The sequence below is a fragment of the Mustela nivalis genome (genome assembly GCF_964662115.1).
Source record: "Mustela nivalis genome assembly, chromosome: 18".
Taxonomy (NCBI): Eukaryota; Metazoa; Chordata; class Mammalia; order Carnivora; family Mustelidae; genus Mustela; species Mustela nivalis.
The window spans coordinates 592,408-616,673 of record NC_139037.1 but is presented as its reverse complement, the minus strand read 5'-3'; the positions used below and the strand labels follow the sequence as shown (position 1 = coordinate 616,673).

General features: G+C 56.9%; 1 protein-coding gene across 5 annotated transcripts in view; it reads right to left on the bottom strand.

Moving 5' to 3' along the window:
• Positions 1 to 24,266, bottom strand: part of ANKRD11 (ankyrin repeat domain containing 11) — a 174,649-nt gene that overhangs the window by 44,474 nt on the left and 105,909 nt on the right. The window contains exon 1 of one of the 5 annotated variants that reach the window (XM_082711428.1): positions 4,688 to 4,775. The exons of 3 other annotated variants lie outside the window; for them this stretch is intronic. The gene's annotated coding sequence lies outside the window, so the exon portion shown is untranslated. Of the gene's footprint in view, positions 1 to 3,647; positions 3,742 to 4,687; positions 4,776 to 24,266 lie in introns of those variants that run through there. One more of the 5 variants, XM_082711429.1, reaches the window with a different exon arrangement.

Below are 24,266 nucleotides of genomic sequence, written 5' to 3'. Positions count from 1 at the left end.
GGCAGTCGGGTTACACACCCACGGGAGGCCGCCGAGGGTCTGCACAAAGGCTGCCACACTCCTGGCCTCACCAGGAGCACACGGGGATGCCCACCCCCGCCCGTGCCAGAACTACCGCAACGACAAGACGGCTCACCGCAGCCTACGGGACGCACACCCCGTGCTGGTGCAGACGGCTGCCTGAGCACAGAGGCCTCTTCCCATCCGAGCACCTGTGCCCCCGGGAACCCTCCACTCTGCGCCCCCCATGCGGTTTCACTCTCCGGACCCCCTCAGGAGAGCAACGAACACTCAGAGCCGCGCTGGCAGAGCAGAGAGAGGAAGTCCTGCCGACCCAAGCTCGCTGTTACACAGAAGACCCACGAAATGCAGCCATCAGAGCGACCTCTGGTCACAGCGGTGTCCCCCTCACTCCACCACGCCCACCACAGAACACACTGTGTGGACCGCGCCCCCTGCTGACCTGTTCCCTGGAGCCCTTCCCGTCCGTCTGTCCAGGCCAGACACCACGGAAGCTATTCACCCTGTCCAAGCGGTGTGACCCTCTCTCAGTGCCACAGGGCAATGTTCCCTGGGACACACCCAAACCAGGACAGCTGCCTGCCCCGAGGGAACAGACCAGTGCAGACTTGCCGGCAAACCAGAGCATCCGTCTGAAGAGGACCTGTCTGTGTGAGAAACACGGCGCACACAATGCACTCTAGTTTTCTGAAACAGAAGGCCTTTTGCCAAAAAAAAAGAAAGAAAGAAAACAGAAAAAAGAAGGCTACCATTACCACCCCCCACCCCAAATCATCTTTGCTCTCCTACATTAGATGACTGGCCGGGTTAATTAACAATTTTCCTCCTTGACCTACAAGGTCTGCCAAGGGGATGCCTGCAGCACAAGCCTAATTAATGACAACTGCGTCTCCCAGAAAGAAACTTGGAACCGTGAAGCCACCTCCTTTCCCAAGCCCACCGCTCTGTCTCATCAGCCTCGGGGATGGCAAAACCAGGAGGCCCCGCGATGCCCGCCAGCCCCAGGATGCCCGCCAGCCCCAGGGTTTCAGCTCCGCGTGGCCCAGGAGGACGCCCCAGGGACAGTCTCCCAACACCAGAAGCGCAGGGTTCCACCGAAGAACGCAGTCTGCAGACCTGCCCTACTTCCCACCCAGTTCTCACAGTGAGAAGAAGCAACCCGGTCTGCCTTCGTGGAAACAGGAGGTCAGCTTCGCAGTGGTGCAGCTGCGGACGCCGTGACGCCTCCAGACATGCCTGGCGCCAGCTCCCTGGGACAGGGCTGGGCAGGAACATGGCCCCACACTGGGGCGCACAGACACGGGCAGGCTGGAGGGTCACAGATGCTGCCTGCGGACGCCGCCACATCCCCACTGCCTCCCGTGTGCCGGCGCAGCTGCTGGGGTGGCCAAGGCCCGCTTCATCCCACATTCCCTCAGGAACACGGCACGGAGGCTCCCGGGCTCTCCCCGCCTGCCCTGGAGGCCGCCGGCATACCCAGCTCAGGCGGACCCAACAGAAACCCCGCTGGCTCCCGGACTCCTGCCCGGGACCCAGCTCCTCCCCAGCCTGGGACTGCCGACCTCCGCAAAACCAAGTAAAAAGCTTCAGGGTGCAGGGCCCTAGGCTGGCTCAGTGGCTACAGCACCCGACTCTTGATCTCAGGGTTGCACGTTCAGGCCCCATGGTGGGCAGAGAGCCTACCTGAAAAATAAGTATTTTAAAAAAATGTATGGGTGAGATAGTGAAGTGCGCAGAAAAAGTAAGTTTTTGGTTTTGTTTTTTTAAGATGGCATCGGCTGAGAGAGTATGTTTAAAACACATTTAGCAAAAGTCCTCCTTTCTGTAAATGGGAGCAGAGCAGCCACATGCTGAACAGCCGCCAGCGAACACCACCAATGTCCGCCCCCGTCCGTGGGCGACGACTGGGCGTAAGGGAGACCCGCCCACGGGGAGGACCCCAGAGATGTGCTGAGGGAAGGACCCGGACGCACAGGACAGACCCCGCTGCTCCTTCCGCGTCACTCTGCCGCCATGGAGGCCCAGAACAGGCGACACCAGGCCACGCGGAGGGGCACTGGCTGCAAAGGGGCTCAGGGTGCTCACAGGGCGCTGGGCCTGGTCTGACCCTTATAGGTGCACACACACACTCAAACTGTACACTTCAAACCTGTGCCTCTTATTCATGCCCAGATGTAAAAGGAGGAAAAAAAATAGACATTCACCTCAAGAAAGCATCACTAGGGTGATGAACTGTAGCACCCACCCCAAAAAACACGTCCACACAGAACCTATGATGTGCCTTATTTGGGAAAAAAGGGTCTATGTATGTGGAACTAAATTAAGGATCTCAAGACGTGCCTTACTGGATTGTGTGGGCGGACCCTAACCCAAAAACTAGTGTCCCCAGAACAGAAGGGAGAAGGGAATCAGGAAAGGGGCCACAAGAAGACAGGGGTGCTGGGGGGACCGGGGAGGCTCCGCGTGGGACCGATTTCGGGGGCGCGGCCCTGCCAGGACCTCCTTCCGGACACCGGCCCCCACAGCTGCATGAGCGCACGGAGTACCTGCTGTCTAAGCAACCCTAGAGAATGAACACAACATCGCCGTGAGTCAGAGAAACTCAGACGCTCCTAGGGCCGCCTGTGTGCTCCCTGGAGCCACAAGAAATCACCCACCTCCCCATCACCCACCCCTGCCCGCCTTGTCCCCAGGCCCCAGCGGCTCACAGCTCACCCCGCAGGCCGGCAGAGACAGCGTGAGGCTTCCTGTCCCGCTCAGTGGGACCCCGCGGACCACCAGGATTATCTCTGCCTGGTGGAGGGGCCTCAGGACTGGGTCCCGGGCCGCTTCACTTAACCACGTCCACGCACTCTGAATGTGACTGCTCCGTGCCCGGGAACGTTCGCTGCAGAAAGCAGGACTTGTCTGTTTTGTCCCAGGCACGAGGCTGGTGGGCACGTGCTGTCCCTCACTGAAAGAGGCCAGCCAGGAGGGGACCTGGTCTGGGCTCGAGCAGCCAGGCTCACCCGTGATGATGCTCACACCCCTGGTCTAGACTGTCTTCCCTGGCGGAGTGGGCCAGCCCGGAAGCTAGGGACAGGGACATCTGTGAAGGGCTGCACAATTCCCTAGAGGACCGCTGTGACACTGCCTCTTAGGGAGCAAAGCCTGGAAAATTCACAACCTGGCCACTGAAGGAAAAGACGGCCAGCCCCTGGTCTGGGCATAGGCGCCTCCCAGGACACAGTGAAGAGCAGGACACTCGGAGTGTGGGACAGACACCCGTTCCCGCACAAGCGTTCGAAGGCCCCGGGAAAGAAAGGCAAAGAAGAGGAGCTGACGGAGAAGACGGGCTACAGAGTAGTGTGTTCACAGGTTTGTGAAAATGTGATATACTATAATACAGAACATGACTTCTCAGGCGCCTGGATGGTTCAGTGGGTTAAAGCCGCTGCCTTCGGCTCAGGTCATGATCTCAGGGTCCTGGGATCGAGCCCCGCATCGGGCTCTCTGCTCGGTGGGGAGCTTGCTTCCCTCTCTCTCTGCCTGCCTCTCTGCCTACTTGTGATCTCTCTCTGTCACATAAATAAATAAAAATCCTATTTTAAAAAAAAAAGGAATAATAATAAGAAAAAGACACGCACCTCCACTCCCAGCCGAGCGGCCGCCTCCTCCCAGAGACACCTGCCCGCTCCGCTCACCCCGCCGTGAACACTCCTCCGCACACTTCTTTACACACCTGAGAATGCCCTTCAATGTTTACAGCCAGAAATGGAACTGCAAGAAACGAATGGGAAATGCTTTCCAAAGTGTGAGGAAAGGGCAGAGTGATTCACAAACCTACCGTCTTTTTATCAAGCAATCTAGGTTGGGAAAGAGGAGAAGGACTCTGCGCGTAGGAGACTCTGGAGGAACAAGGTCATCAATAATCAACTTTCACTTAAAGAGAAACTGTCAAGTCAACTGATAACGCGAGGCTCTCCCTGGGGAGGCATCTCAGACACAGCTCAGCGACTGCAGTCGAGAGCTCCGGATCCCAGAAGGCACGTGAGCAAAGTGCCACACATGCTCCTTCCTCAAGAGGGACCCAGAGCGTCTGCCCAACTCCTAGAGTCCATGGCCCTGTAAGGCCCGGACCTTTGGGTTTTTCTTCGTCAAAGCGTACAGCAACGTGGCAGGTATTAGCAGCCAAACGAAGTAGTAGAAGGACACTCTACTTTCCAAATCCAACTTCCAAATGACTAAAAATTTAGCATCATACACAGAGGAAAGTACTGATATTACAAATAACTTCAGATTTCTCTAACCGAAAAGAAATCACAAACCCTAACCCAAGTCGTAAGACTAATGCTGTATTTTCTAAATTTGTGACTTCCCCTGAGACATGTCTAAAGCCAAGTTCACAGTCCTGTTTCAAGGGGAACAAGAGGGGAGCCCAACCACAGATCTGAAGGTCAGCTGCACCGATTCGATTAGAGATTAGAGGCAAGACCCGAAAACAAGGTTGTCCTGTTTCTCTCCACAGTGAACCCATCTCAGGGCTGTGTGTGCAGGTCCCTAGGTCATCAACTGGGGAATCAAAGCACAAGAGGAGAGACAACCTAAACTGGACAGGGCAGCCGGCCAACTTCCCAAGCACACCAACAGTGCCCTTGTGCGCACGGAACCCACCACGCGTCCTCACCTTCCAGAAAGACTGTGTGGGTGCGACTGAGGCGCGTCACCTTAGCAACAGCTCCAGACACATGTGCTCCCGACACCAGCTGATTTCTGGAAGCTGGAAATAGAGGACGATGGCATAAAAACCCCACATCAAGGCCAGGACCATCCACCCCCTGCCCTCTCGACCCTTCCCAAACCTTTAATCCCATCGACAACACTGCGTAAGTCCGCACATGCCAAGGTGCTTTTAATCCCCGAGTATGTGGAATACTGAGTAATTATGTACCCACAGAGGGGAAAGAAAAGCCCTTTGATTAATGATCTTTGTGCAAACCACACAGACACGAAGTGCGGCCACACGCCAGCTATCTGCGGCCCAGGACTCGGGGCCCAGAGCAGCCCCAGCCCCAGCACGGATTTCTGGGCCTGGCTGAACCCAGGTCTCCCTCAGCCCACCCGCCCCCCAAGGTTCTTGTCACAAACCAGGAAGTCACGGCAGAACAGGAGAAAGGTGTGGCAGGCCTACCGCTGAGGGAAACCAGCCCGGGAGAGGCTCCTGGGTTAGGGTTCAGAGCCCATTTCCACCTCGGTTTGGAAAACACAGTCCATTTCACCTTGGGGGAAGCAAGCACAGAATTTCCTGGAGATTTTAAGACCTTGGAATTCCACCGTTCCGTCTAGGATGAGCCCTTGGTGTAAACAGCGGTGCCCGGGACCAGGCCTGCGGAGGGAGCGCCAGGAGCGACACACGGAGTGAGAGTGTCCAGCCAGGGCTGGGCAGAGAGAGCAGCTCCGTTTCACGCCCGCCTCGTTCAGGCCACAGACACCTGCCCCGGCGCGTTCTGTCTCTCTGCAGCCGCGGCCGCGCTCGAGGACACTGTGCTTTGTCCTTCCTCCCTTCTACTGCGGCTTTAAAGCGCTGGACAGAAAACTAGAAAACAAATCCCTATACACAGACTGACATTTTTCAGAGAAAAAACCAAACTTGGGGCGCCTGGGTGACTCAGTTGGTTAAGCATCTGCCTTTGGCTCAGGTCATGATCCCAGCGTCCTGGGATCGAGTCCCACATCGGGCTCCTTGCTCGGCAGGGAGCCTGCTTCTCCCTCTGCCTCTGCCTGCCTCTCTGTCTGCCTGTGCTTGCTCGCTCTCCCTCCCTCTATCACTGACAAATAAATAAATAATCTAAAAAAAAAAAATTAAAAAAAAAAAAAAAGATAAAAGAAAAAACCAAACTTGATATTTCAGGCTGCAGGAAGCCCCTGGGAGCTGTACGGACCCCCTTCTCAGCACAGCCACCGCCAACACTAGACGCTCCACATTCCACGGAAACACACTACCGCGCGTGAAAAACAAGACATTACAATGTTCTGAGGAACAGTGTTTACAGAATCATCCAACTTCTACCGACTGAGAACGGAAAGCAACGGTCTCTCTGCAGCGCTCTCCCCCCAGACGGCAAAGGGCTGACGGACAGCAGTGACGGCGGAGCAGGCCCGTCACACGTCCCGAAAGAGGCGCCACTTACGTGCTTTAGAATCCTGAACTCGGGGTGCACGCCCAGGGCGAAATCAGGTGCTCACACGTGCCCCCAGCACACTCTGCTGAGGCGAAACCCCCGTTCCCCGCAGAAAGACACCGCACGGGCGGGCTCCAGCACGCCGCTTCCGGCTCACAAACTGCACCTGCGACAAATTCCTTCCAAGTAGAAAGAACTCAGCTCTGTCTTTTTAGGGGACCGTCACTGTGTGGAGAGGACGACCGGCGAAGGGGGACCCTGACCCTGAGGGGTGCAGGCGACCCAGCAGCCTGGCCGGAGCACGGATGGCTTCAGGACTCGCGGCGAGAGCACGCGGTGCAGCCAGGAGGGAGAAGCCGGCCGGCGGCTGCGGGGCAAGGAGCCCCTTCCACCGAGTACGAGAACCTCCGCAGCAACACCTGACAGGAGATCTCTGTTCCCAGAGAGCCACCGCCCCACCTCGTCAAGGCAGAGCCCCCAGTTCTGAGAAAGAGTCCGAGCGCCGAGCACGGCCGTCCCGCGGCTCCTCCGCCGCCTTCCCCGCGAGTTCTCTGTCCCGCTGGCTCTGTGCTTTGGCTGGCGACACGGGCCGGTATTCCACACTCCAGAACGGGGCCAGACGGGTGCCATGGGGGCAGCTCGAGGCCACAGCAGCAACCACCAAACAAGGTCCTGCTCACTGGCCAGACGGGCGAGCAAGCCCCGGACTCTGGGCTGGGAGGAGCCACTGGCCTCGGGGTCCGGGAGCACAGGACGGTGCTGGGGCAGGTGGGCAGCTGGTCATTAAGGACAGTCAGGGTCTGGGGTCTAACGATCCACTTCAAGTCACATCTGCACAGCACGTTCCCTTCCCCTTATGTCCTTCCGCGCCCCGGAGTGGCTTCAGCGGGACAGATGGTGTCACTTCCACTTTACAAACAAGGCAGGAGCTGAGCTCACCCGGGACACACCCTCACCCGCAGGGCCTGGCAGGCTGTGGCCGGGCTGTGGGACCCGGGCTGTGGGTCGGCGAGCTCCTTGTGCAGGACTGACGGATCTGATCCTCCTGGGTAAGAACAAGTCCCTGCTTCACAATGACCCACCAACCGAGGAACGTAGTCTGGGTCAAAGCTGCCTCCGTGCTGAGGAAAACCCTGTGTGTTTCCCAGAGAACAGGCCACGGAGGGTCCACGAGGCCTAAGAATAAGCAAGGCCAGGAGAGTTCGCAGGTGCGGCCCCACAGACACACGGAGTTCCCAAGGGTCAGGGTTAAAACCAAGGACAGGGAGTAGGAGCTGAGGAGCACCGCCCCGCATCAGTAACCCGTGAGAAGGACAGTAAACCAACCAGTGGGGAGCATGAACCCCTGAAAACCTCCGTGGTCATCCTCCAGCAAACACCAAACTGCACCACCCACCCAGCTCCCCCCAAGGTTTCTCAGGGACACGAGCACTAAAAAGCGGCAGCAGGAACAAGTGGAAGTCGCAGGAAAAGACGCCATGAGCGCGCAGAGCACCATCAAAGCCAGCGGGCGAGGAGCATGCAGAGGCCGGCCTGGGCGTCCTTCCCGGTGACGCCGCCCCTAAAGCCCCGCTTGAAGCGGACACGGTATTGGCATCTGGGAGCACCCACCGGGGGACAGGAGACGCAGGTGCCGCAGAACACGCTGACTTCCAAGGTGACCATGAAAAGAAAGTGCAGAACTGCCAAATGTGCATCAGAACCAATGAACAGAAAGGAGAGAAGAGACCCCGGCGGAAACGAGCGGGAAGCCCCGTGTAGTCATGTGAGTGCGGAGGGGAGCCCGCGGAGGGGCCGGAGGACCAAGTCTGACTGCGACTGGCAGAGGGGCCGAGTGCGGGACTCAACAACATGAACATCTGGACAGCCTCCGGGACACCGGGGGACTCTGTCGGGGAAGTGTCTGTCTTCGGCCCAGGTCATGATCTCAGGGTCCCAGGATGGCGTGCCCTGGGGGGCTCCCTGCTCCGTCGGGGTCTGCTTCGCCCACACCCCCTCCCCCTGCTCGTGACCTCACTCTTGTGTGTGACAAATTAATTAATTAAAAAATCTGGAAAGATTCCAAGAGGGCAGGAAAGATAAAGCAGGTAAACACTGAGCAGAAGGGCAGAGGTTGCTGCCGTACCACCGGATACGGGCTTGGGGTCCAAGCACGACTCACCAGACAAAGTCACTCGCTGAACACAGCAGGTGGCTCCCTTCACAGGAGCGGTGGTTCCCAAGACGGACACACTCAGAAACCCAGCCTCACCGTAAGGAGCCCACAGTGACAGCCGGAAAAAGGGAGACGCCGTCAGGAGGGGAGCAGACTTTAAAACAGCAGCAGCATGTGAGCGGACAGCTGCCACCCGAAGTCGGAACACAGAAGCACGGCGCACAACCGCAGGCCGGCAAGCCCCCAACGGGCACACACGGCGCGTTCCAGCCGCCAGCACACAACGCCCGTTCCCGTCAAGGACACAACAGACGGTCGTGAGCAGGGACCACACACAGGTCTCCAGAGCACATCTACTAAATCCGACCATTAAGAACCGCACTTCCGGTACAAGAGCCAAGGTCAAAGTCAGAGCAGCAACGGAGCACCTTCAACTCGGGGAAGGGGACGACGCTATGCAGTGGCCTGGGAAATCCAGGTAAAGTAGTTCTTAGGGGAAAACACACTTACTTCCAGAGGCATCCAAAAGGAGGTTGTGAAGAATCAGAATATGCCCAGGGTGCTGGGGGGCTCAGTCAGTTGAGCGTCTGCCTTCGACTCAGGTCACCATCCCAGAGTCCCGGGATGGAGTCCCGCCTCCGGCTCCCTGCTCAGTGGAGAGCCTGCTTCCCCTCGGCCTCTGCCTGCCGCTCCCCAACCTGTGCACGCACGCTCTCTCTCTCATGAATAAAAAAGTCTTAAAAAAAAATACCCAAAACCACAGATGGAAAATGTGACAAGGGACACAAAACAAAGGAACCCCGAAAGAGTAAGAGAAGCTGAACAAAGTGGAGGCGGATTTCTATCTAATGATCCCCCCAGAGACCAGCCAAACGATGGGACAGGACAGGAGACAGGGCAGGACGGCACACAGGAGTCAGAAAGGGAGGCTTTCGGATCAGCAGCAGGAAGAGCAGAGTGTGCTGGGTGAAAGCGGCCACAGCCCAGCCAGACCACAGAACCCGGCTCCGTGCGGGACCGTCAGAGGTGAGGGCAGCTTACGGAAACAAAGAGATGACAGTCACAGAACAAGAAAAGCGACAGGACTGCATAAAATTAGTTAAGTATGTCTTCCACGTTAGCATGAGTCAGGAATCTACCAGAGACGTGTATGAAATCGGCGGATCTGGTCGGGGCGGGCGCAGAGGGCTGCGAGGGCAGAGCGCGCAGGGCTCCCTCCCACCGCTCGGCAGGCAGACGAGGGAGGCGGCCGCCCAGTCCCCGGCGGATCCAGCGGGCGGTGGGCTGGGCGGGAGCCTTCCTAGCCACAGCTCGTGTAGCGCGCGAAGGACCGGACACGGCAGCCTGACCCAGCGACCGATCAAACCATCTCACACAGATGTGCACATGTATGCAGGTACGTTGCACACATGTCAAAACACCAGAAAAAGCTTTCCAGAGGCAATGAACACAATGTGTTAGGTTTTATCACTGGTGGTGTTATTCCTAACTTTCCAAAATGTGGGAGACTGCTGTAGCCATAAAGGTTACTCTGAAAAAGAGAACAGGACAGGTGGCACGAGCCAGCCCACCTGGAAGAGCGCGCCATCTCCCGCCGGCCGGGACGCTGCGCTCCGACACAGCTGGCTCGGCCGCCCCGCGCTCCCGCCTGTGGGCAGAGTGTTTTTGTCATGAATGGGTATGAGATTTTGTCCAGTGCTTTTGGGGGGGGGGTCTTCTGAGATGATCTCATGGTCGCTCTCTTTCATCGTGTCGGTACAGTATACTACGTCGACTTCGCAGCGTTAAACCGAATCTGAATTCTGAGACCAACCTACTTGCTTGTGACGAGGGCCGACGCTCGCACAATGGAAAACACCAGGGCCCCAGAGTAAGGTGTTCACAGCGTCACTGTGGGGGTGTGGGACCCCCACGCCGCCTCCTTCCCCCTGCCTCTTGCCTCTGGTTCTGGGGTGAGGTGGGGGTGCACCCACGGAGGAGCCTGTGTATTCCTGGCGTGACTGATTGTGTCATGGACGGTTTAAGTCAACAGTGCGACCATGTGGGACTGAGGTTCCTCTGCGTTAAGAACTGTAATTAAATACTCAATGTCTTTAATAGATACAGGCTACTCAGGTGATCCATCTCTTCGTGAGTGAGCTTAAGTCATTTGTGTCTTTTAAAAATTTCATTCATTTCATCTAAATTGTCATACTGACATAAAATTAATAAAATTCCTTCATCCTGTAAATTCATAGCGACAGTCTCTCTCGTGCTTCAGAATGACAAATTTGTGCCTTCTTTTCTTCATTTGCTTGGCTAAGGGCCTGTCAGTTTTATTTATCTTGTCAAAGAACCAACTTTGGAGTTCATTAGTTTTTCTCTATTGCGTCTTTAAAAACTATCATTCTGAGAGATGAAGAAAGCAGAAGACATTTTATTCTTGTTCACATAAAAAACAGAGCAAACTAAGACAGCAAGACTCTCCCAGCCTCATAAAGGGAAGTGCTGGAACTCAGGAGGTGAGACACCTTCCTGTCGGACTGAAAGAGGCAAGAACACCCACTCTCCACACTTCCGGCCAGCAACGTAGGGCCTGGATGGAGCACTGACCCCAAGAACGAAACGGAGGGAACGCGGAATGGAAAGGGATGAGGGCCGTAATGCACATCTGGCATAAACACCGATGGGGAGCAGTCAATGGAACCTGGTTTTCTTTCTTTTTAAAGTACAGAGAGTTGGGGCGCCTGGGTGGCTCAGTGGGTTAAAGCCGCTGCCTTCGGCTCGGGTCATGATCTCAGGGTCCTGGGATGGAGTCCCGCATCGGGCTCTCTGCTCAGCGGGGGGCCTACTTTGTCTGTCCCACCCCCCCGCTTGTGTTCCTGCTCTTGCTCTTTCTCTGCCAAATAAATAAAATCTTAAAAAAAAAAAAAATGATGTTAGTTCTTGGGGCTCCCAGGTGGCTCAAGTCAGTGAAGCGTCTGCCTTTGGCTCAGGGCACGATCTCGGTATTCTGGGATTGAGTCCCACACAGGGCTCCCTGCCCTGTGGGAAGCCTGCTTCTCCCTCTCCCTGGACCTTAGCCCCCTACCTCCCACTTGTGCTCTCTGGCTCTATTGCTCTGTCAAATCAATCAATTAAAAAAAAAAGAAAGATGTCAGCTCTCTCCCAACTGATCTACAGATTCACCACAATCCCAATCAAAGTCTCAGCAGACTCTATTTTGCCCTAAGGATGGCCTGACTGAAATACATACAAGGAAATGGAAAAGAGGAGCGTGGGAAGGCATATGCTACATGTCAAGACTCTTTACAGAGCTCCAGTGACCAAGCCAGCGGGACAAGGACAAGCAGACCAACGCAACAGAACAGAGTCCAGAAACCGTTTCCAACGGAAGGAAAACACCTGGGGGGAAACAGCCCCGCGGCCAGCAGGTGCTGCTGGGGCGACAGAAAGTCCCTCCGTAGGGAAGGGGAGGGTCTTTAACATCCCCGCACACAGATCAGCTCCAAATGATTACAGAACTGAATGCAAAAGCCAGGACTGCATAACTTAGAGAAGAAAACATAAGAGAAAAATTTTTTGACACTAAGTCAGACAAAGACTTCTTACAACACAGCAAGGATGAAGTAACCCCCCCCCACACACACACACAAGTTAGCCTGGACTTCATGAAGAACTCCTGTCCTTCCAAAGACAATTCTTAAGGAAAAAGCCAAGCCACAGACTGGGTGAAAACATTTGCACAAGAGAAACCTGGTAATGGATTTTTGTTTAAAACATACAAAGAACTCTCAAGAAGAGTTTTTGTAAATAGACAAAAATAAGTAAATATGCAAGAATAGCTCCCCAAACAAGATACATGCGTGACCTGCCCCCCCAAAAACATGGAAAAATAATCGACGCTATTCGTAATGATTTCCATTTCCTCAGTGGGGTGCCAGTAGGTCCACCGGAACTGGCAAGTCAGAAGGACGAACCGTACCAGGGGCAGTGAGTAAGGAGAGCCACTGTGCTCTCACCCGTCCTGGTGGGAACGGTATGCTCACTCTGGGAAAGTCCAGCAGGTTCCTAAACAATTAAACATCACCCGGTCACATGACCCAGAAATCCCAGTCCTGAGCATTTACCAAAGAGAAGGTAAAACACAGAGTCGCACGGCATCTTGTACGTGACTGCACGACAGCTACACCTGGGAACTGTGCAAATGTCCCTCAGCAGCTGATCAGAGCAGCACAGGATGGACGCATACAATGGAAGAAACCACTCGTATTAGACTCTAGAAGAAGAAAACAAAACACAGTGACCAAAGTCCATCAGCGGTGTCCTGGGTCCAGGGACAAAGGGGGAAACAGAAACTTCCCAGGACAACGGAGAGGTCCTATGTCACGCCTGCAGCAGTGGAAACATGATTCACTCGTGTTAAAACTTAGCACACTGCACACTGACAACTGCTGAATTTCACGACTTAAATTGTGTCGCAGTAACACTCTCAGAAAGAGAGAGTGGGGAAGCTACAGAGACCAGCAGTATGACCATCTCTGTGAGAGGACTTCTGCTATAAAGGTGAGCAAAGAAACGGGGTGGCAGCTGGTGTTAAACGCGGGATTGGCTTTTCTGTAAAGGCGGGACAGAAGAGCGAGTCTGCGCGCTGACGAGGTCACTGCCCTCACCCTGCCCAAAGCAAGTCTGGAGGACACGCAGACAACGCCTGGAAGCAAGGACTCGGGGGAGCTGGGAATGGAGGTGCCCGATGCCCTGTCCGGGGTAACGGCTGCAGCAGGCGAGGGCAAAGAGCAGCTCCAGTGCTGGGCACACCAGGACGCACACTCGAGCACAGGTACCTGGCTGCTCTGGGTGGGCGGGAGGCTGACCACCGCAGGGCACCGCCCAGCCCTCAGCACGGACCAAGCTCAACAGCCAGGCCTCCTCCCTCACTAGGATCACACCCTACTTTCAAATGTGGCGTCTGAGATCCTCTCTTTAATGTAGTTTTACGTTCAATCACAGACACCTGGGTTCTTTGTTTTTGCCAACCCACAGGCACATGTGCGCGGGTTTCTCTGGGTACCACACGGTCCAGGATTCCAGAACAGGCAAATCCACAGGGACAGACAGGAGGTCCGAGGTCTGCTCCAGGGTGGGGAGGGGAGGAGCAGTGATGACCACAGGCCCGTGTTTCTTCTTCTTTCTTTTTTAAATGTTTCTAAACACATTTCCTTTATTAAATTATTGAATGAATAAAGTACAGTTTTATGAGCTATTCCCATAATGGGTGATTTGTAACTTTTTTTTTTTTAAGATTTTTATTTATTTATTTGACAGACAGAGATCACCGGTAAGCAGAGAGGCAGGCAGAGAGAGAGGAGGAAGCAGGCTCCCCGCTGAGCAGAGAGCCCGACGCGGGGCTCCATCCCAGGACTCTGGGATCATGACCTGAGCTGAACAAAGGCAGAGGCTTTAACCCACGGAGGCCCCCCAGGCGCCCCAGGGCCCATGTTTCTTCCTGAGGTGATGAAAGCCTCCTGAAGCGGCGTGTGGTGTTGGCTGCACGTTTCCGTGAACACAGCGAAGACTACTCAAACCGAACAAACTGTGCAGCATGCAGAGGGCACCTCAAGAGAGCTGTTATCTTGTGGAACAAGCTTGAAACTAGGTGTCCCAGAGATGCACTGTGCCTCATAATGGTGGAGCAGGTACCACACCTGAGGCCAGCGTCCAGGCCAGGTGTCCAGCCAGGATCCAAGTCAGGGGTCAAGGCCAGGTGTCCAGGCCAGGGTCCAGGTTGGGGTCAAGGCCAGGGTCCAGCCAGGTGTCCAGGCCAGGGTCAAGGCCAAGTGTCCAGGCCCAGAGAAGGCCTTTCCCACTGCTTGCTGGTATGGCCCCGGACAAACGTGCTCTTTCTGTGCTGTTCCGTGAGCAGGAGGATACCTCTTGGGCCCAGATGGGCACATCCAGGAAGATTCTGCACGGCTATCAGGGCCACCACCAAAGACCAAGCCAGTGGCAACCTCTCCATCAGTCACTCCCAGCCCTCAGCAAAGAAGCATTTGGTGCTGGCCCTTGTCCACAACTGACCCAGTAGGACAGTAAAAGCACTATCAGTGTGCTTCCACCTGCTTCTGGGAGTGTCTGCAGCCTGGCCGTGTGCGCGCCCCTGTTCCCACGGGCACGGGACCTCCGTCATGGCCTCCTGCACTCACCATTTCTTCCACTCAGAGGAATGTATGAGCAAACGGGACTGCTACACCAACATTAACTTTAAAGTCACACATTGAGGGCGCCTGGGTGGCTCAGTGCGTGTAGCCTCTGCCTTCGGCTCAGGTCATGATCCCAAGGTCCTCCGTGGGGAGCCCGCTTCCTCCTCTGCCTCTCTGCCTACTTGTGATCTCTATCAAATAAATAAATAAAAATCTTAAATAAATAAATAACTCTTAAGTAAATAAATAAATAAATCTTAAATAAATAAACAAATAAATGGACAAGTCGCGCACTGAGGAAAAGGGTCCAGAATCAGTCTTGAACACCTGAATGTAAACCTAGTGTCTATTTAATTCACTGTAACACTACTGTAGGTTACAACAGCAGAAAGTGAACAGGGAGCTTCTACCCGTCCCTAGAGAGCATCTCAAAGAAAAGCCTTGGCAAGTGTCACCACAAATGAACCCTGTCTCAGGCACCCTACGGCCACACGCCACTGCCATGTGGCGCTGCTGGAAGCAGACGTGCAGACACAGAGCTACACCCAGCAGCGCAGAACACCGAACACAGCCCAGGCTCTGCGGCAGAGCACGGGCCATGCAGGCCAGGAAGGCCGCAGGCCGTGGGGCAGGGAAGGCCTCCGCTGGCCAAGTGCCCTGGGTCTGTAATGATGGACAGGGAGCCCCGAGTCCACATAGCTCTGCCCCTGCCCTGCTGTCCATGGCGCCCAGTGATGTCACACCTGGGCTCAGTCACGTCCTCCAAGACGTGCATCTTCACAAAGTAAGTCCCCACGTGACAAACGCCGCATCCAGGAAACAAGCCATCCCTGGGGAAGCCAAAGATCTCACCCTAGAACCTGAAAAGTCTCCTTTCCTCCCCTGACTCCCACTCTCCACTCCAAAAAGGAAGCTCTGAGACAAGCTACGGTCCGCCTGTGGGATCGGACGGAGCAGCTTGCTGTAACGCCGGCCGGTCGCCTGCACCGTGCACTGTGCCACCAACAGCTCCTCCCTGATGGGGCTCCTCCGCAGACATGCCACGAGCAGGACGTGCCGAGGATAACGTGGCAAGCACCACTCTGTGTGTGCTTCAGTAAAGAAAAGGCCCCAAGACAGACCCGCGACGCCCCAGGAGGGGTCCACAGGAACCCGCTCAACACTCAGCAGAATCTAGAGAGAAACTACAGGAACGAGAGGTTTGTTTTTACCGAAAAGCAGCAGAACACAGTGTCCACGCTGCCCAGTCTTCCCCCACGGACCACGCCGGCTGCAGGCCAGCCCCAAGGCTGAGGAGGGGCGGGGGCGGCGGACCCTCCAGCGGCAGCAGAACCTCGGGGAGGCCCACAGACACCGGAGCCGCCACGGCGGCCACCGCCACTTCCGAGAGGCACTTCGTATCAGCCAGACTGTGGTGCCTAAAAGACTGAATGGAGGCTGACAACAGTTCCGTAAAATTTTCAGATCATCGTCTGCGGCGAGCTTCACCTCAGTACAGCATCTATGCGGCGCTTTCTGAAAACAGCCTTTCCTGGCTGGGAAAAGGGAGCGTCCCGACCACCCCAGAGCCGCACCTGCCAACCCCAAGTGTGAGGCCGGGAGCCGGTCGTGGGGCGTCACTCTCGTCAGCGAGCTCCGCACAGCTCACCTCCAGATTCAGTCACAGCTTCCGTGTGCGGGTTTCTGGCTGAAGGTTCTGGAACGCTACTCAGAGCCATTTTAATGCCTGTTAGTGAGGACGCCTCGTTGGGTAAAGCTCCAGGCGCCATGCACTCCTCCGTGTGACAGAATGCTCCAGCACGACGCGGGAGACTGGAGGCCGCAGCCCTGCCCACTCAGCCCGCGGGAATCCCACGGACAGCAGTGATGTCACTCTTCTGTGTGCAAGCACCATCGGAGCCGTCACCGTCGGCCCACGAAGGAGAAAGGGCACCAACAACCACAAGGCCCAAGTCTGTCACACGGCGGCCACGTCACCGGTTCCTACTCTGCAGCCTGTGCTGCAGAACCGAGAGCTCCGAGACCGTCACACGTCACTGCCGACGTCCTCGTCTGTGTGACAACGGCGAGGCCAGAGAATTGTCCTGGCCCTCCACACTCCACCGGGGCCCCCACAGAACAAGTGCCAGGTGCACACGGTGCAAGAACCCCTTTTTCGTTTTAGGGGAGACCACGCAAGGGTCCCGTGGAAGCCGTTCTCCGCACACGCCATCCGCTGGAGCGCCGAGGGAGAGGCGGACGCCGGGGCCCCAGCAAAGACCCCCGAGCTGCTCGTGCCGCTCCTGTCGCTCGGCCGCCGACCGGCCCGCTCGGCCGCCGACCGGCCCGCCCGGCCGCTCCGGCCTGCGCTCTGAGCCTTGGCTGCCAGCCACGGCCGTTGCTCCCGGCACCGGCTCCGGCCGCCCCCGCGCCACCGCCTCTCCGCACTGAACCTGCCGCTGGGATGTGAGCTAAGAGGCACCTTCACCTCTCCCTAGCAGCAGTGTGAGATGTCCAAGCTGCTCTCCACTGATGCAGAAAGGGAGGAGGCCAGCACTCCCCAGACTCCTACGTAGAAGCCCAGAACCTAAAGACAACACGTGCCACAGACGCCACCATCGGCGACCGTATTCCACCGCGGGAGCGCGGCCGGAAGGGCGGCCGTTCTCTGTGACGGACTTGCGCAGGACTGTGCGCCTTATGTCTTAAAATACTTAGAAAATGCAAGGCCCACAGATCTATTCTGAGAGCTGCGCTAGCCAGGGACGGTGTCTTCAGGAACACATGGCGACGTGGCAGGAACGCCAGGAAGCGGCGTGCTCGGAAGCGCTCAAGATGAACTCACCGGCACAGTCTAGAACGGGGCCACCAACACGCAGGGGCCTCGGGCTCACGCAGGGGTGGGGGTGGCGCAGAGACCTGGCAGACACCGGCACCCACCAGAGCCTCCTATTCCGGCCCACGAGAAGGACCTCCGCAGCAGGACACCTCGGCCGCTCCGGGCCAGAGCGCTCGGCAAAGGGAAGCACGACCGAGGGGCGTCCCCGCAGAGCCGCGTCTCACGTGGGCGGCAGCCTCCTCGCACCGCCCCCCACGCAGGGGGCGCCTCCAAGTCTTCTCTCTGCCTGCCCTGCTTCACGTCCCTGGGAAGACCTCTCTGCCCCAACCCTCAGCTGCCCCTTCGGGCCTTGGGTTTCTTCCTCAAAGTCTGAAAGCTCCTGATGCAGGTGGGAAGCCGCTCAGCCTTCCGAGAGTCACTACTTCAGCCCTCTCCACAGGAGCCCCCCAGAATCCAGGCAGCAGGGAACAGGGTGACACGGGGATGCGGGTCCCAGCACAGGGGCCACAGCAAGGAGTGGGGATGCGGACCCTGGCACTGGGGCCACAGGGAGAGGTCGGGGAAAAGCACAGAAGCACCAGCCACGCTTCGCTCCGTGCCACAGCAAAATCGTCAGGGCAGTGAGCCGGCCACCGAGCCCCACCAAGCACGCGGTCCTAACGCCACTCCGACACTGGGGCTCCCCTCATCTTGTCTGTGCTGCACAGGTGCACCCTGAAAGCACCAACACGCGTGGTCGTCTGTGGTTCGGGTAAAGTGTGCAACGGTCCGCACGGTGTCCGCCAGCAACACCCACGAGAAGGCTCCGCTGTCAGCACGAGGACCACGTCTTCCGAATCATCCCGCGGCGCTCGGTGGCAGGCTCCCGTGCTACCACACTGGCGCGGGGGTTCGAGCGCCATCCCAGCGGAAGAGCACACCCACTGCATTCATTAAAAACAACACTTCCAGGCTGAAAAATTCTGGTCAGAAATACGTAGAATTTTCAGGCCTGTTTTTTAGTTCACTCTATAACCCAAAGCATTCTCTCAATTCACCCTACGACTGAACGACACAGACACATTTACTATTTATGCTTAAATGCCAGACAAGGATTAAGATTTGGTCACACAAAGTTTTAAAATCTCTGAAGTTAGCAACTTAGTTCACAATTCTCTCTCTAGAACCCAGATTTTCTTCTTATTCTATTAAGTTCAGATGCAACCTCTGTACCAAAACCAGCTCACCGCTTAACACTCACCGGACACACTCGTCGCACACGCACACTGCAGACTGGGTAACGCGCCACAAGACTCCCAGCTCCCCCACCACGGAGGGAGCCTCCTTCCCTGGCACCCCGTGAGGGCTCCCGTGCCCACAGGGAAGCCTGGGCCAACCCGCCAGCGCACTGACACCTCACGAATGACCCCAACGCGACCAGAGGAAAACATCCAGGGAACAGGAGCATGGAGAGAAACACAGAATCACGGTAGTTTTTTTTTGTTTTTTTTTTCTTTAAAGATTTTATTTATTTATTTGACAGAGATCACAAGTAGGCAGAGAGACAGGTTGGGTTGGGGGGAGCAGGCTCCCCGCTGAGGGGCTCGATCCCAGGACCCTGAGCTACCCAGGCGCCCTATCACTGTAATTTTAAGACACAAGGTTCTCTGTGGCTGTGCAGCAATCAACAACTGATGCACACCCCATTCAGGACACGGCCTGTTTTGAACACGGGGGGATGCCCCCTAGCACACATTTCGTCCTGAACACAGCACTGCCTTTAGGCCTATGTTTCTTCCAAACATCCTGCTCCCTCCATTTTGCCCCTAAAACAGCCCTGAGTACAGTCAGATCCTAACGCGCCTCGTGTTCCCTGCGAGGCTGCGGAGTCCCCACACGGCACAGGCCCGACCAGGCTCCTTGAAGTGAGCCCCAGCCCCCGTCCCACCATACTGCTTCTCTGCTGCACTCCAAATGCTGGGCGTGGGCATGGCCCCCAGGAAAGAACCAGATGCTGAACACTTGTGAAATCCTTTAGTACGAACCAAAGTTGAAAATACCATGTTAGTTTTCAAATTTTAGCACAGAAATGACACTCCAAGATTCATTCCCAAACTTTTTGGAGGATGCTGGGAAAGCTCTTTCATTTTTTCTTTTCTTTAAGATTTTATTTATTTATTTGACAGAGAGAGCACAAGCAGGGGGAGCTGCAGGGAGCCCAGGGCGGGACTTGATCATGACCTGAGCCAAAGGCAGACCCCGGCAGACCTCTAGCCGACCGAGCCACCCAGGCGCCCCAGGAAACCTCTTTCAATAAGCAACAAGTCTGGAAGTCAAAAGAATCGAGACTTAATTAAAGTGACACAAATCTTTTCACTCTGCCCTTCCCAGTTCTCGACACTGCAGTCCTTTCGAGGAGATGATTTAATTCAATTCTTTTTTTTAACAGCCCCACCAGCGTGGACCATTTTGTTGGCGGACTGCGTTCTTGAAGTCCCTGCAAGATCTCACCGAAGGGGGACTTCCAGAGCAGACAACTGACTTCTGGAGAAAAGATCCGCAGATGGAACTTCAGGAGCGCCTGCGCCTCAGTCTGCTGAGTGTCCGACTCTTGGTTTCGCCTTAGGTCCCGATCTCAGGTGGTGCGACCGAGCCCCACGTCGGGCCCTGTCTCTGCTGAGCATGGAGTCTGCTTGAGATTCTCTCTCTCTCTCTCTCTCTCTCTGCCCCTCCCACTCACTCTCTCTCTCTCTCTCTCAAATAAAGCTTTAAAAAAACAATGGAACTTCAGAAACCTCAGAGTCTGTTTGGTAAGAACACATTCTTGGGAGTCTGGTGATGTGCCAAATCATTAAATACGAACACAAAACACAACATACGCGCGTGCGACACATATTCTCCAGGATCACTTGCTTAAAGACATTTCCGCTTAAATTTAGTAGATTCCACAAAGACCTGTGCTGAATCCTCATGACAGAGCCATAAAACTAAATTACTTAGAGAAAATGCAAAACAAAGATTTGCAACCCCTCTCTGACTGAGAACATCCCGGAGTGGCCCCCGGGGTTGGGGGCTGACCCTCACGGCAGTTCTCAGCTGTGCGACGGACACTGTGCAATACAGCAGCAGCTACAGGGCTTTCTGGAACTCGCTTTCCAGAGCAACCAACAGAGGCGCCTGGGGGGCTCAGTCACTGAGTGTCTGCCTGCGGTTCAGGCCATGACCCCGGCATCCTGGGATCGAGCCCCACAGGGGTCCGCCTGCTCAGCGGGGAGCCTGCTCCTCCCTCTCCCACTCCCCCTGCTTGTGTGCCCTCTCTCGCTGGGTCTCTATCAAATAAATACATCACATCTGTTTTTTATATATTTTATTAGTTTATTTGACAGAGACAGACACAGTGAGAGAGGGCACACAAGCAGGGGGAGTGGGAGAGGGGGAAGCAGGCTCCCCGCTGAGCAGGGAGCCCGACGAGGGGCTCGATCCCACAACCCTGGGATCATGACCTGAACCAAAGGCAGATGCTTAAGAGCTAAGCCACCCAGGTGCCCCCAAGACATCAAATCTTTAAAACACACACACAAAGGCAACCATCACCCACCCCAGCCCCCACGAGCCCCCAACAGCAGAGAAGCCGGTGTGCTCGCTGGAGGAAGGGTGGCGCTCGGGGCCGTTCCCCACAGCAGCCGTCTTCCACGACAACTGGCTTCAGCCTGCCTGCTGCCGGAGACCGCAGCCTCCCTGGGCCGCACCGATGTCACATGCTGTGGGAACACACCCCGGTCAGAGGGTATCCGCGCACCGCCCCAGACAGCACCCGAGACATCAGTCTCACAGGGCAGCTCCCCGGAGCTGGCTGTGTGGGGCACACAGGGTCCAGGCTCTGGTTGGAAGGCCCCGGGAAAGGACCGTCCAGCAAAGCCGTCTGCAGGTCCTGCTACTACGGACAGCTCCTGACCACCCTCGGAGCCCCCACCAGCACTCTGCTCGGACAGCCACAGTCCGTGCGGCCGCCGCCGGCACAGCCCTGGCCCGGCACAGCCCTGGCCCTCCCCGTGGCCCTCCTCTGCCTCTCCCAGTCCGTCCCCCGAGACCCCCTGGGAGCCCACGGCCTCTCCCTGCCACCTCAAGGAGGAGGAGCAGGGACCGTGCAACGGCGCAGGCCGCGCGACTCACACCTCACGGTCATCCCCTAAGCCAACTGAATGTCCAGGCGTGTGGGCCGGACATTCTCATGGGGCAGAGTCGTCCTCACGGGCCACAGCTCCGTTCCCTGCAGACACCACCAGCTCGACGCGCCGGCCAGGCAGCGCCAGACGCCCCCTCTCCTGTGGAGCCAGCCCAGGCCGCTCAGAACCACCCCCGGGACCCAGATGTGGCTTCAGCTTCCCCACAATCCCAGTCAACGCACAGAGGCCCATGGCGCCCCTCAGCACCCCCTTCCTCTGACCCAGCCCCTCCCCAGCCTGACTTATCCACCTGCTTCCAGGGGCCGCAGAAGGCCAGCGCTGCAGTGTGCTCACGACGCTGGCACAGGCTCCACGCCCCTCACCCCACTACATCCGGGGACCCCTCGTGCGCACGCTGCCCCCTCCCACGGCACCCACCCCGGCCAGGCCCTGTCCTGACACGGGCGGATGCCCCTTGCAGAGCTCCGAGGTAAGCGCTTGGGAAAGGGGTTCGTGCCTCCTAGAAACACATGCTGTATTTTAGGTTAAAACCAGTTACATTTGAGGAAAATGACATTAAACAGTAACTCAAGGGGTCCCTGGGTGGTGTAGCTGGTGAGGCATCTGACTCTTGGTTTCAGCTCAGGTCGAGGTCACAGGGTCCTGAGGCTGAGCCCCGCGTCCCTCATCCTGAGTCCTGGGTCTTTCGGCTACGTCCTCAGTGGGGAGCCTGCTTCCCCCCTTCCTCTGCCGTCCCAAGGGCTCGTGCTCACGGGCACACGCGCTCTGAAATGAACCCTAAAGAAACAAACAGTAACTCAAAGCTTAATGTCCCTTTCACACCCTTTTCGTTTCGTTAAATACGGAAGCCGGCAGACGGGCCATGTGTGTGTCACCGCCGCGCCTCCGCAGGCTCCAACGGTAGGCTCCTGATTTCAGGGTCTGCTCAGTAAGAAACGGTACCTCTGTTCATCCCGTCTCTGGCTGGTCACACACGGTAAGTTCTCAATCCAACCGGCTTCCAACCACTTTGTCCAAACCCATCTTTTCAAGGCTTTTCTGCACAGCACCTTCTCTGGCTCTCTAATTACTAAGGTCTTGCTCTCGAGGAAAGGACAGGACGATCCAAGATCACAGAGCAAGGGGTAGGAGGGCAGTAGCAGAGGCCCTCCTGTTTCCCTGAGGAAAGCGGACAGCTGTCTGCTGGCAGGATGTCAGGCCAGATGTGGACCCCAGACTGGAGAGGAAGAGGGAGCCCATTCGTCCCCCCACAAGCTACAAGGGACCCTGGCAACAGGTTCTAGAACACGCACAGCACCCCGACCACAAGAGATTCTTCCAGAAGACACAGGAGGCCAGAATCCCAATAGAGAGCAGAGCAGCAATCCCACGGCTGGCGGAAAGAAGCGCAAACGTGTCCACGCACGTGCAGCCGGCACTGTTCACAACCACCGAGGGAAGCCAGCGACGCAGACGTCCGCCCGTGGATGAACGGAGACAGACCGTGGCACGTCCACGCAATCCAGCAGGACTCAGCCGTGGAAGGAGGGACGTACCAACACCCGTCACCGCACGGACGGAAAACATGGAAACATGAAGCTCAGTGAAGAGAGCAAACCCAGAAAGCCCCGCACGGTTGCTCTGCTTCCGTGAGACGTCCGGAAGGGGCAGAGCCACAGACACAGGCGGCAGGCTCGGGGCTGCAGGTCACACAAAACCACAGGGCGATCGTGGCGGGGGGAGCCGGGCTCAAGGCGGGCAGCCCAGCCCCACAGCGGGCTGCACGGGCAGCCCCAGAAGCCGCTTGGGGCCAATGGGTGTTAAGATCAGAAGGCCGCTTCCACCTGACACCCTGTCCCAGCTGTCGTAATGCTCGGCGTTTTACAAAATGTCACCCCTGGAAATGTGAGGCAAACTGCGTGTGACTTCACAATGACCTCGAGAAAACCAAGAGACCAAAACACAAACGGCAGGGGAACTAGGCCATGTCCACCCCAAGCCCCAGGTGAGTGCGGGCCCCAGACAGGGCCCGCTCCACAGGACCACACGCAAACCCTCTTGTAGATTCCAGTGCCAGAAGAGGCAGCAGGGCAAGATGGGGCCGTCTCCGTCAGCGGTGTGGACAGGGCTCGGTGGTAGGCGCCGTCCTCAGCACAGACAGCTTCTCCTGGTTTGCAAGGCCCCCCGGGTCCACCACGGCAGACACGGCTCTTCTACTCAGGGCTCAACACCCTCAGGCCGAGGGGCCCCGGGGTGTGGAGGCAGCCACACAGCCCTGAGGAAGTGTGACCGAGGTGTAGGGCCCACAGGGAGAAGTTCCCACAAGGAGCTACAGGCCACAAGCAGCGGCTCCCGTGCCCTCCCCTCCGAGGGAGCAGCGGCCTGCTGGCACCTGTCCAGGGCCAGCCTTGCCGTTACCCTGGCGCCCAGCAGCATCCCCAGCCCAGTACGGACTGGGCACGCAGGCACCCCCAGATGCCTCCCACGCAGTCCCGTCAGGCAAAATGGTAAAAGGCTCCTCCGTTCCAACTCCTCGGCTCACACCGAGGTCAGCGTCTGCCCTGAGCACAGCTCCTACTGCCTCCTCCTAAGAAAAACGAGTCCACGGAGGCCCACAGGTCACCCATCTGTGGGGCCCCCGGCCCTCGCTCACCTGACCTCACTCCTTCCCCCGCAAGATCCTAACAAGGAGACAGGCTGAACCAAGGGCATCTGCCATCTGGAGTCAGGCGTCCATGACTCGGGTCAAAGGCCCCGCGGAGCACAGCCCGCCCGCACATGGTCCTG